Raw genomic sequence first — 13,660 nt, 5'->3', positions numbered from 1 at the left:
GTTCTGGAGATGAAATTATTCCTCCTTTCTCCTCCTCATCCCATACAAGCATCCCCAGTTAAAACCCATGCTGTTACCGAAAGAGAAAGATTAACTTGTTTACCTATATCTCATGTTACAGACTATTTTTAGATGCTCAATATAAATTAAAAATAGTAGCGAACAATGGTAGCAAATGAAACTTTGATGCTAACGATGGCTTTGTTGTTCAGTCTTGTATAGTGGTTACTCAAAAGCGTACTCAGAGATCTTGAGCAGCAAGCCAACGTTATGCACAACTCTTTCCCGCTTGCTCTCTTCAAAAAGTTTGTTTTCACAAAGATTTCACAGGAAATAGTAAAAACCTTAGCTCATATCCCTAGATGAATCTTTTGACAGTAACTGCATCCACGGAGCTAATCCTGTCTTGAACTATAGACACAAATTTTGCATGACAGCCAGCACAGAGATGGACAGTTTTTGAAATGCTTTTCAAATGTGGCTGTGAAGTACTTACTGCAACAAGGCTGAGGGAGGAAATCCTCAAAAGGGAGGCAGTATCTAGTAACCTTCTATTTCCCCCCAGCAAATATCTTGGAACCTTCCTGCGTTTCATCATCAAGGTGTTTTTACAGCAATATTCCTGGGCGACAGCTCACGTACTCTTACTGAACGCATTAAACATTCCCATGATTTGTTAGGAACACGCTATTAGTTTTCTGATCAAGGATTTCAGTTACTGACCACAATTTTCCATTACCAAATCTGCATTCTTCACTAATGCATCCCAGAGCCTTATCTGGCACTGACCAGAGGAAAAACAAAGGCTTTGCATGCACAGATGACATTTGGGGTCAAGAGCACTTTATCAGAACGCATAGACCAAACAGAGGCAGACATGGGCGGCACACTTGTCCTGCTGTGCGTCTGGATACAGCCTTAGCCAGGGCGCTGCTGGCACAGGACCTCTTGCCCCCAGCCCTGGCCGTTAGCCCCCCTCCCATCCCACTGGTGGCCAGGAGGGGCTGGCTCCTCCTAACGTGTCAGCTGGAAGTGCTGTTCCGTGTTCTGTCGGCTGCGCATCGAGCGATACCAGCAGTGACAGGTATATAAAAAAAAAAGAACAAGCCATTTGTTATTTAATTAAAACCACCATCTAAGTGGCAGAGCTGTCTATGTTCGTAGCTGCTGTATGGCTGCGGTCTGGGCAGCAAATAGTTACCAGCCTATTGCGATGACTACAGAAGCAAATGCAGTATTTCCTAATTAGCTGTTTTCATAAAATTGATTAACTGTAGGCAGATAGGCAATCACCAGGAATTTATGGAAAGCTGTTTTACAGTCAGCGCATGCAACACTGAAGTCATTCGGGTGCTCGAGCATCAGGGCCGCCTCTCATGGCCATCAGCTCTGCAGAATTACTTCCTCTTACTCTGTGAAGACAGAATTTCAGAATTACTCCTATTGCTGTGCAGGACCCGTGCAGAGCGGGGACTGGAAGGCCCCTGCGCCTTCCAGCGGCTGATCTGACATACAGCTGACTGCTCCCCAAACTACAGCACACATCTTTCTAGCTGGCAGCGTTTTTTTTTTCTCCCAAAGACTCCTTCACCAGGTCTGATTCTTTTGTAGTCTTGCAGTTAATTAATTTCGATAAAAGGAAAAGCTCAGTGTTGGTTTCCCACCCCAGCTGATTCTGTTTACTTTTTTTTTTTTAATTTCTAACTTTACTTTTCTTCTTGCTTTCTGAAGAACTTCAATTCCCCTTAAAATTGAAATACATTCCAACTAGACCTCAGGACTTATGTTTGTTATTGTAAAAACCCCGTAATGACTCCTGGCTTTCTTATTGATGGGACCTCTTGCCAAACTAGGACTTACTCCGTGCAACAGCTGAAGTTGGCAGCCACAGCTTTCAGAGAAACCTCAAAACTTCACAGAGGATTAACTAAGGTGACATTGAGATTCAACAGCATCTTAACACCATCTGTTCCCTGATAAAATCCTCCTAGAGGGGAGAACTCACTAACTGGTTTCGCCTCAGCCTCGATGCTTTATGGCTCTCCTGCTGTCAGGAGCCGCGGCTGCCCCCCCACGTCCCACCTGCGCCCGCCGCAGGCCCCCCCGGGCAGGAGCTGGGATTTATCGCCCCTGCTGCCAAGGGGGCGCCTCACCCGGCTGCCGGGTCTCCATCAGATGCATTTGTCAGCCTCAGGAGTCTGGCTTCTTTGTCGTTGTTGCTGGTTTGTCCCCCCCAGCTAGAGCGTAGCTCAGACAAATGGACTTTTTGCTGTTCAAATATTGCACCCCAGATAGAGCTGTGCAGACACCACAGTGACAGATACTCCGGGTCTGTGCTGCTACAAGCACCACCTCTGCCTGAATGCACCCCCAGAAATTATTTTCTGTTCCTCTCGGGAAGATGCTCAGAGGTCGGCGTTCCCTCAGGAGTTCAATAAAACCTGACCTGCCTGCTACCGGTCCTGCGGCCGGCACCCCGCCGCTGCTCCCTTCCCAGCAGAACCACCCAGCGCCTGAGCCGCCTCCTCATCCAATTTTCCCTTTGTGCCACCCCACGTACCTCGCCCCGCGGGGAGGGGTGAACACAACCGCTTTAAAAGACGACGTGACACAAACCGCGTGCCTCCATCGCCAGAGGTACCCGCTTCGGCCGGGTCTGCTGGAACAGCTCGCCGCGGGGTTTGTCTCGTTGTGTCCCCCGGGGAGCACGGGGCAGCAGGGTGGACGAGCTCTGCTCTGCTGCAGGCAGCCAGCCCCCCACCTCTGGTCACCCAGGGCACAGCCAGCACCCACGGAGCAAGCACCGTGGTTAATCCTGCGGCAAAGAACCTGGGCTTCTCGCTTCTGCCCAAACACATCTCATAAAACCTGTTGGAATACAAGGAAACCATGCACCTGGGCACCTGACGAAACGGTCTTAAGTGATTTTTTTTTTTTTGAAGTTAAAGATACATGGTAAATTGCTTGCAAGTAGCAGCATTGTGGGCTGAAGAAAAGCAGTGTAGTTAACAATTTAAATGATTAGCTGAGCTCAGGAGATCCAGCCACCTCCTAAGTGACTATGAATATTCAGGTAAATATGTTTAGCTGAAATATTGAGTCATCAGCAGACACTACATGCACAAAATGTACTCCTGCCTATTTTTCATTAATTTAAAACACAGTACTGGCAGCCGGCACTCTTGATAGCTTGCCACAACACATCTGTAATATTTCTCAGGTATGTTAACCTTTCGGTGGGCTTCCTTTCCTCTGGCATGCTACAGGATGCAAAAGATAACAGCTTTGCATGCAGCACCTAAGTGTTTGTAGATAAAACTCAGAAGCTGGGGATGGAGGGAAGAGGGAGAAAAATCAAATAGCACTTTGCCTCAGACAGAAAGCTCTTATTTACCACAAGGTAGTGCTCCTTGACAATGAGCCTCAAGGATTTCCAGAAAGCACGGATGGACATCCAGCCTAAGTCATCCTCCTTTTTCTACCTCACATGCAATGAATGCGAGCACAAATGGGGCAGCTCAGCAATGACACGGAGCAGGAGCATCGCCTTGCACCTTGCGTAGTGAGAGCAGAGGCACTGGGCAGAGAAGGAACATTTACACAGAAGTAGGCAATGCTTGAGGATTGGGAAGTGGAGATAAAGCTGTGCAGGAAAGGAATGACTGCTGAATGGGGAGAAAGAGCACCATTTTCATGGTGATGTTTTTCACTAAGTGCTGAGGAACAGGGAGAGATGAACTGGTCCGGATGAAGTTCCACATAACAGCGATGGAATAAAGGTGATAAATTCCTGAGGCCATAGGAATAGGCGAAAAAAGCAAAATTAGAGGCAGAGCTAAGAAAGTGACAAGTCCGAGATGCTGAAACAAGTCCGTAGCAGCCATTACAAGCACTATGGTAAGGAGCTAGAAAGGAGTGCAGGAGAAAAACTAAATCTCCTGTCCAGCCCATTGAGAGCAAGTTGGCAGCCCAGCTCTCGGAGCAACACACAGACTGGCCGAGATATGCTCTGGGAATTGGCAAGAAGAGCTGTGTCATGTGTTTCTCACTAAACTTTCTGAAATGGGCTCTATATTCATTGTTTCAAGACATACCAAGCTTTTTATTTTTTTTAAACATCATTGTACTGACAAATTGCTTTGAGTCACCCATTGTTACGTTGTCTGACCCCTCTGATGGATGCCACCATGTAGCGGTGCGACACGTTGCAGACAGGAGCGAGGTTGCACAGCGGTCGCTGGGGCCAACAGCCAGCACTGCAGCACACGCAGGAAGCCTCCAGCAGCCTGCACCTGGAGAGGGACGAGTGCCGCGCTGACTTGTGTCTGCTTGGTTTTGGTATTGGAGAACAGGACCAGGAGCAGCTCCTGCCCCAGCCCCACTGATGGCACCTCCTTAGGCGGCTGCAGAGCTGGAGCAGCTCCGGGTCACGCTGCTGCAGGGACAGGGACGCGGGGAGCTGCACCTGTGCCGAGGTCACGTACTGCCCCTGCTCAGCTCACACCAGACAGCGTGACATCAGCTTACGGTGGCTGTGAGTTGTGGAGAAAAACACCGTTCTGGTAACCCCGGTGCTCGGACATCCAGATCTCCCGCTGGTCTCTGCCGCTCTGGTCTGGAGCAGACGCTCAAGCCGCAGTTTTCCAGCCCGCTCTGAGCAGAGGCCAATATAACTTTGTTGCTCTGGGACAGTACCAGGAAGTCAGACGAGTAAAGCAGGAGGTAAAGATGTGACTCACAGCTCAAAGGGAAAGTGTTTAATCGTTTCACTTAGAGGCCACATTCTTCCCTCTGACTCTGGCAATAGCTTCCAGCTTTAAACGCAGCAGGGTCTCTGGCAGCCCACGCTGGCATTTCTCCCCCCTCACACACCCAGGGCTGTCTGAAGGAAGGGGCATTTTCATTTGTTTTTCTTCTGAAAGTCTGTCTATTCTTCTAGAAGGGTCTACAGCTACCACATCTCTCCTAGTTCTGTGTTCAATTTGGAAGCCATGCATTCGTAGCTAAAGAAATCCCTGTTCCTGAAGGACACGGCATTTGCCAACATCAACAAATGGTTTGTGTTTGTTTCAGTAAACCCTGCCATCTCATATTTTTAATGTGCTTATGGATGAGGACCAAAGCTTTCCTTACTAGCTGGTGTAGACTTCAGGCTGCTTGTGATCTATTTCTATAGCTTGGCTGCATTAACTTCTCTCCCAAATCTCATTTCTGTTGCATGGAATTTATGCTTTTGTTCAGCTGTAGTCGTGCAACTCCAGTTCTTTCCAAGGCTGCATAAGGCCTTTGGTCATTGTGCTAAATTCCCAATAAGAAAAGCTCATCTACTGTACAAAGCCCATATTGTTCTGGAGGAACATCTTGAGTACTGCATAACCCAAACAATCTGCTGCTGCTTCTCCAAGGGCACGTTAAAAACGTGTGTGCGGGCTGCATTTTCAGAAGTAACTCTTTGGAAAAAGTTACCACCAACAGAAGCAAAGCTATTTACCTGGTACCACCTTCTAACTCAGAACTTAATGTCTTAATAAATCTCTCCATGACTTCCCACATGAACTGGCTGCAGTGGGACAGAGACCCCATACCACCTTCTCCAAGAGGGCATGAGCTCCAGATGTACTCAGGGCTCAGCACCACAGCCACTGCAATTCCAAAGAGTTTAATGACCTAAAGGTATAGGGATGGAGCTACTACTAAGGGCTGGGGTGAAATCTAGGCAATTAACAGCAAGAAAAAACAACACCTTTAAATGAATGTTTAACATACATAGAGCATTTCTGGGGAATTGGTTAGCAAGTGGTTAACCTGGAAGACTAGTCTGAAAGTAGAAGGTACCCATTGGTGAGGCTAGCTAATGCACCAGGAGAAGAGCACCATGGTGAGGCTGATGACAGCCCAGCACACAGCAGCACACAGCCAGCTTGGAGGAGAAATACTTGTTTGATCAAAGGAATCCCTAGATACTCGAAACCATTTTACTGAAGAGCAGTGAAAAAACATTGTTAAGGAGCAGAGAGTATTGATAATTAACCTCCGACAACTCTTCATAATCGTATTCAGCAGAACTTAGGGTTTACTATCAGCTTTAAAATGATCTTATTAATAAACAGTTAGGCTCATTTCACTATTGCTTTGACTTGCTTCTTTAATCTGCATTCTTCTCCCTGTCCCATGCAGTTCCCCTCACCAGCCAGCGCAGCACAGCCAACCCGGCACAGGCCGTGGTGGTATTGCCAGGAGAGCTGGGAAGGGCTACAAACCGCCTCCAGGTCAAGCTTGGTCAAGCTACCCAGACACTGCTGCAAAGATTTGCCTCTTTAATGATGATTTTCATCACTAAAGCCCATGATAATCCTGATCACGTGCAACAGACTGGGTTACGTTTGACGGAGGCGAACCTCTGCGCCCGTTCCTCCCAGCTCCCCACTCGCAGCAGGGCAGGCTCGAGGGGATGGGCAGCACAACGCGGGAGCTGGAAGGTCCTTCGTGGTGGTGACTGCCCCAGCCATAGAGCCAAACCACACCTTGAGAGGCAGCTTACACACGTACAAACACAACTGCAGCAGGACCACTGAACGTTACACCAGGGGTTATTAAGGTGAGCGGCATAAAGTCCTGCTTACAAAGGTGGCTCTGATGCTCCTCCATCCTGAAGCTAACTTCAGCCTGCCCAGAAGGGCTTAAACTCTAGCCAGGGAACTATCCCTTGGGGCACTTTTTGCTGGCTGCTGTTTGCAGAAACACAGAAAAGCTTGTTTTAGAGCAAGGCAACGTCCTCGTCCTCCCCTCCTCCCCAGCTGGACCGAGATGCGCAGGTCCCTGAGAAGCGGAGTCTGAGCGCGCGAGCAGTCCCCTGCTCGGGCCAAGGCGCCCTGGGACCACGAGGCCAAACACCAGGCAGGGACTCAATTGCTGCTAGAGAGCAACCACGTTTGCATACCGAGTTCTCTACAGATTAACAGCGTTTATTCTGACGTGGGGATATTTCATCTCCAGTAGTACCAAAGTGAGAGACAAACCTGAGTTGCATAATTTCATTAAAAATAATCCAGCCCTTTCTCACTACCTGCAAACTTGGGGTGCAGCATATCTGTAATACTGACTGCAGAGAAACAGCTGTATTATCTCTGATCTTTGAGCAAGCTGCGTTGTTGCACCCAGTGAACATTCGCATTACAGTCCACAAGCTCTTCTCACTTCACTCAACACATGTATCTTATTTAAACAAGCTTAGCGGTATGAGGAGTAAAGGAGAACTGGGAATAAAAAGCAGTGAGGGGAGAAGTTATGAACAATGAAGTAACAAGTTTTCCTCAATCTTACATTTACTTACAAATTTTTAGCTATTTCAGGTCTGCAGGGTGCATAAATTTATGCTTAGGAATACCAGCCCACAAAAGTGTAACAATTTAGAAAAATTGTTAAAAAAGCAAATCTACAATAGAAAAGGGCAAACCTAAAAACTAAGCACATGCAAATTTCCATTAACTTCAGAAAAAAAATCAGGATTTTATCCAAAAGTCAGTAGAGATTTAGCCAATAAAATGGCCAAGGAAAACAAGGTATAGCTAGGAATGCCCGTAGTCTTCCAAGCACTGGTTTAAGTATAGCGTATGGATAGTACTGGACTTACTTGAACCTACTCCCACTTGGCAGGAAAGCTAATCTTTTTTCCTCCCACAGCTGTCTATATAGATGTCCTGTCTTTTTTTAAATATGTCTAACATCTAATTTAATGCCTATTAAGTGTTCCCAATCAGATATAATTTCTTTCATTTTAGGGGGGAAAAAGTGATATAGCAAAAACATAATTTGCTCATGCTACAAAAAAAAGAATATAGAGATATTCGTGAGAAGTTATTAACAAAATAAGCAGTTTCCCAGGAATGCTCGTACAAGACAACCCCCTGTGCCATGCAGCAGAATATTGCAGAAGCTGAACATAAAAACAGTGAGGGAACCCCCATAGCAGGCTTGGGCAGTGAGGGCAGTATGTCCTGCAGGGCTCAGCATCCACTCTCCAGTTCAAGAGATACAATAGCGCATACAAAATGTTCTAAGTGCCTTTGATGGACTCCTCACTTGGTCCTAACAAGGAAAGAGGAAAACAAAATTTCATCCTCCGCTGACATTATAAAGCAGGCTGTTGGCCAGCCTCGCATTTCTCACATCCAAGAGCGCAAGGGTAAATATCCCTGCCCACAAGCACCAGAGCAGAACGAGCACGCAGGACCCACAGGGTGTCCTGGCCAAGGACCTTACACCCTTTCCTTACTACACCATAAGCAAGCCCCCTAAATGACTTTTGTAAAGGACAAGTAAATGGCTATGTAGCATCACTATGAAAAACGATGGCCTGCTTTGTTCTGATGGGTAGACTAAGAGGGCAACTCACCAGAACGTCTCATTAAAAACATTTGGACGTTTCACTTCAGTTCCAACCTTTTCAACTTTTTTTTTCCAGCAAACATTAACAAAGGTTTCAAACCAAATGTTACTCCCAAGTTTAAGAGGTCATTTTGAAAGAAGTCCTTTTCTAAGATCTTAAATTAGAAGGCTTGGAAGAAACATACCCTTTTTATGAATGGTTTTTGTTTCATAAATATTTTCCGATGGAAAAAGAGGTCTTCAAAAGTTTTCCAGATACTGCCATACACAAGTAAATGTCATGATTACTTTGGTAATTAGAAACATGACAACTCCTATCATATGTCCCCTCAAATACTGGTAACTGCACGCTGCTTTTCTCTATTCTCCCAGAAGTTTTAAAAACTGACAGCATTATTCTTCCCTGCGTGCCCAAAGCAGCTGAGCATACATGAAATAATTTCCAAACATCCTTCACAAACCGGGGGAGGTGAAAAACCCTCTCAGGTAACAAGCTTAGCTTTTGCTGGGTCCACCAGGATCAGAAATAAGGCCATCGTTACCGTAAAATAAGTAGAAAGGCAGTAAGATGGTGCTGCTCATTCTCCAAGGCACGGGAGCAGATGGAGCACACCTCCTCCCCCTCAGACAGACACAGATCTCTGCTTCCAGCACGCTCAAGGAAGTGTTTGCCTCCACCTCTGCCCTTCCCAATCCCACCACGGCTCACCCAAAGAAGGTGACAGCGGCCCTTCTTCAGAGAGATTTATCCAGAGCCATGGCAGACACGAGCCAGGGGCAGACAGCCCTCAGAGCTTCATCCCCGGCACTGACAAGGCAGGGACGTGCCTCGCGCCCTCATCCCGCATCCTCCCCACGGAGGGGTGCCCCCGGGAAGGTGCCACAGCAGGATCCTGCTGCCCTCGCCAGCCTGAAGCACCACTGTGATTTTATTTAGGTGCTTGTATTTGGCTCATTTTCTCCCTGAAATCCTGTGCGGGCTACGGATTATCGCTGTTCCTTGGTTTAGGCAGGGGTGACATGGTTTCTAAGTGTATTCCTTTTCAATAAAAAGGTGACAAATAAGTTTAACCCATTATCATTTGAACAGGTAATTGTGTTTCCATGAGTTATGATTCATCTTTCTCCCTCACAGAATCAAATCTGCCATTCAGGTGCCTTCCTGTGAGGTACGGTCAGGGCCTTAATTCGTTATTTCCTCTGCAAGAAGGCCTCTGGCTAGAAAACAAAGTTTGATGTATGAAACACTTCAATTTTCCCAGAATATCCAAATTTTCTAGGCACCAAATGTAGGGTCAAGGTCTTTTTTCTTTATTTCCTTCCAGATATTTGAGTGAGTTTTGAGCGTGTTCCTTTTGCTTCAGGTATGTTTAATAATGTTATTTATATGACATTCTCAACAACAGTATCCAGCAAAAAAGCTAGAATCAGTAAGGACAGCATGCAAGTTAAAGGAAGCAAAACTCTTTAATAAAGAGTTGTAAATATATTTAGATGAATACACTGAACTTTAGAGATGCATGCTATGGCACCGAATATCAGTGCAGTCTACATGAAACATGCCTGGTAGCAAATGCTGTTCTGCTTCTCCAGCCCTACCCCCATTATCCCATTACTGAGATTAATACTGATATTAAAACAGCAACTGGTTGAAATAACACAGATATGTGACTTTTTGAGCCTCCTCTGCCCTGTGCTTCAATAGTATTAGCTTTGCATTCAGAATCAATACCGAATTTTCAGTACCACATATAGAGCCTCCCCTGGCAGTCCTAATAACATGTTTGTTTTAGCTAAATAATGACACTGCATTCATCAGGACGTTGGTTTTCAAAGCAGTCCTGAGGGTAACGCTGCATTTTTACTAAACGCTCAATTTAAGTCCAAGTGGTTTTCTATATTACAGCATGTGTATTAGTGTCCAGCAAGGGCACTTGAGGATAGAAGGGTCACCGTATGGAGACACGAGTCTTGCTCCAGAGACCAAACATTCTTAATAGAAAAGACTGATAGAGTAAATAGGGCAATAGTTCAAGAAGCCTCTTGGTTCGGCATAAGATGCAAACATCGCAATGCAGCATTAAAATGTCACACTGACTTCAATATGTGGCTTGCTGCCATTTCTTTGGATGTTTATGTAGCTGCCCAGCACTGAAGAGTAGAGAGCACTACATTATTAACCTCTTCTTGGTGCACCAAGTGCCTGTATCTTATGTTACTGCCTCTTAAAAATTGACTCTACACAATTCCATGAGCTATGGGCTAGCATCTATTATCAGAGTGGTTTAACAGAGTAAAGCTATTAGAGGAAAAACTAACAACAACAAAAAAACAGTCTTATAGTTGAGAAGGTTGGGAACCCAGACAAGTAGGTTGCTTTACAAATCACACCATACACTTTAGTTTTCTTTCGATAAAGATGACAAGACACAGACTCCTCATGTTAAAATGAAGCTGCAAATGTCTATGTAGCCACAAACAGTTGTGAAAGCTTTGACAGATTGAGTGGAAGAGGTGGAAGTGTTACTTTAGGATAGCCCAGACTCCCAGCATCTACAAGAGGCAGAGGGCAATTCCTTGAATTTTGTCCTTGGGAATGAAGAAGGGTCATTCCCCAGGATGTCCTCAGGAACTCAGCACTGGGAGCACAGGGGGTCCTTTGGGTGCATCAGGCTGAATCCTCTTGGGACTCCAGGAGCCCCCAGGGCTGGGTTTCCCATTTAAGAGCAGCCCCAAGAGGCCAGGGGCTGCTCTTATCCCAACCAGAGCCCCATGCCCAGGTATCAGCAGCTAAGGGTTCCCATACCAGGCCTTATGAACAAGCTTGCCTAAGAGTTCTGCTTCTCACACAGAAAGGTTCCCCCCCCCCCCCCCCCCCCCCCCAGTGTGACTGCTTTTCATGATGGGAGAAGGATGGAGCCTGTAGGTCATTAGGAAAAACAAAAAAAACACTCGGGATGCAGTGCCCACTGCTCTAACCCACCCCTTGCCAACAGGACTGAGCCCACCCATCACTCCGTGCCCACCGCTTTGGGGCCTCCTTCCCAGGCAACTTCTTGTGGCTTGAATTGCAGAAACAGCCTACTTCCACCCCTCTGCTAAGTGATTAACAGTGGAGATGCAGGATGGAGACAAACAGAGCAATTGTATAACTGCAGAGATGTCATCAACAGGAGATTTCAGAGCCTCGTGCAGAAATCACAAGTTTTACTGCCTCTTGCCCCAGAGTGCCACATCCTGCTGCACTGAAGGAAATGACTACAACAACTGAAGGCAATTTGCTGCAGTCTCAGAATAACAATCAAGCAGACACAGCATTAACGATGGCCCAAGCATTCACTGACAGAACAAAAATAAAATCCCAAACCCAGGAGGGGCTCCTCAGTGGGACAAGGCATACGAGGGGAATGTTCAAGGAGGGTAGAAAAGCCCCGCTGCCAGGCCATTACTTCTCCAGATTCAAAGCACTTCCTATCAGCAGCAGCTTCTCTCCTCCATATTTGCAATTTTTCATGCTCTTGCAATATAAACAGTAATGACTATGGGTAAATGTTAGCTTTCAATGACAACCACTGTATGTATAGATTTCATACAGTTTACTTTCAGTGTTTTGGTTAAAAGGTCAGAGTAGTGCTCAAATATTTGGAAGAGGCATGAAATTTATAGCACCTAAAAAAATTACAGTGCATAGTAAACACACATGTACCCTATTTATATGTCTATACATATAAAGAGAAACAGCATGGCTTTGGCAGCTAATTTGTTCCTGCCGGAATGCAGGACACAAGAAGCAACCTCATGTGCGCACAGCTTCACCCCTCGATGCTCTTTGTAAGCGCCCTCATTCTGTGGCACGCATTAAGCTAATGCATTTTTCTGTTTACATTATCTTTATTTAATTAAATGCCACTTTTCATACAGGCATACCATTTAGCTGACACTCGCAGCTCTCCCTCTGAATCGAGGAAAACTTCCTTTCTGTGGCCCCTTCTCCAGATGTTTTTGTCCTTCGGCAGCGATGCAGGATAAACCCAGCTGCGGGAGAAGCCGGAGGCACGCTGAAGCTGTCCCCATGCAAACCGCGGGCACGGCGCAGCGCCTGCCCCGAGGAGCTGCGTCAGGATGGAGCTGGTGGGGGGCAGCGCTGTGCCCCTGCCACCACGGGGCTTTGCACTTTATCACCAAGAACAGGCGGTATGAAACATGGGCAGAGCGGGACAGTCGGCCAAGGGAGAGGTCGCCACGCAAACGGGGTTGAAGCCCCGTGCCCGGGGCCAACCTGCCCTCCCGGCACACGCTGCAGCCCGACACCCACCCTGCACCCACCTCCCAGCAGGGCTTTGCTGGGGGCTGGTGCGACGGGAGGGAGCCGATGTGCCTGGCCTCGCTAGCACGTACAAGAGCAACTCCATGAAAGTTTAATTATGATTAATAAAAGGATTGCAGCTGCAGCTTGGATTTTGACATTATAAAGCTCATTTCTCCAGTCATTCCAAGAATGACTTAAGTTCACTGTTTGCAATTCCAACTTTGGTTCAAACACAGCACCCAGCGGTAACAAGCGTGGCCTCTTCAGAGGTTTCCTTCTGATAAAGCAGAGCCTTGAGATTTCACAAAGTAAAACAGCTGTATTTAGTGAACTCAAAGCAAGAGTGTGTTTATTATTAGTAGTAAGTGAAACAATACATTCAGATTCACAAGTTGTCTTTCCCTACACAGAACTAGTGAAAAAAACAGAAAAGTAAAAGCTTCTGACCTCATTTACTAGGAAATGGGGAAGGCTTCCAATTCTGGACAAATACAACACAAGCAGAACAATGCAAATAGATGAAGATTACCTATAAAGTCATTTGTTCATAAAATGAATATATGATTTTGAGGATTAGCCCAATTATCTTTCCTATTTCTCTATACAACACATACCCCAGAAGCCACATCCTCTGTGCTTGCAGATACAGCCCTAAAACAGCTATTGCTTCTGCCCTCATTGTTACCACAAAACATAATTGTAGGCTTTTGCTCAAAGATGTTCAAGTTATCCCAAAGATTAATCAAATTGTTTTTCAGGAATATCCACACAAATTCTGAGCAAATTCTATGCCCAGTAGACTCAGCCTCTGCCGTTTATGCTGCAGCATGGCAGCTGCCACTGTGGCTGAGCTGCCACTTGTCAGTCCCTGCAACAATTTTTAAAGAGACTGATACTTCCTAGGTTGGTAAGTTACAAAGAGAAGGAAAACTTAACACTAAACTTCAGAATTCTTTGCATGGA

The 13,660-nt window shown here is 46.3% G+C and overlaps 1 long non-coding RNA gene across 4 annotated transcripts in view; it reads right to left on the bottom strand.

Annotated features, from left to right (window-relative positions):
• The window catches only part of LOC310881387, a 63,244-nt gene that overhangs the window by 42,082 nt on the left and 7,502 nt on the right, over positions 1-13,660 (bottom strand). The window lies entirely within an intron of this gene.

This window comes from Anser anser, assembly GCF_964211835.1.
Source record: "Anser anser genome assembly, chromosome: 14".
NCBI classification, from domain to species: domain Eukaryota; kingdom Metazoa; phylum Chordata; class Aves; order Anseriformes; family Anatidae; genus Anser; species Anser anser.
Note: the sequence above shows the minus strand (reverse complement) of the source record. Positions and strands in the feature narration are given on the sequence as shown.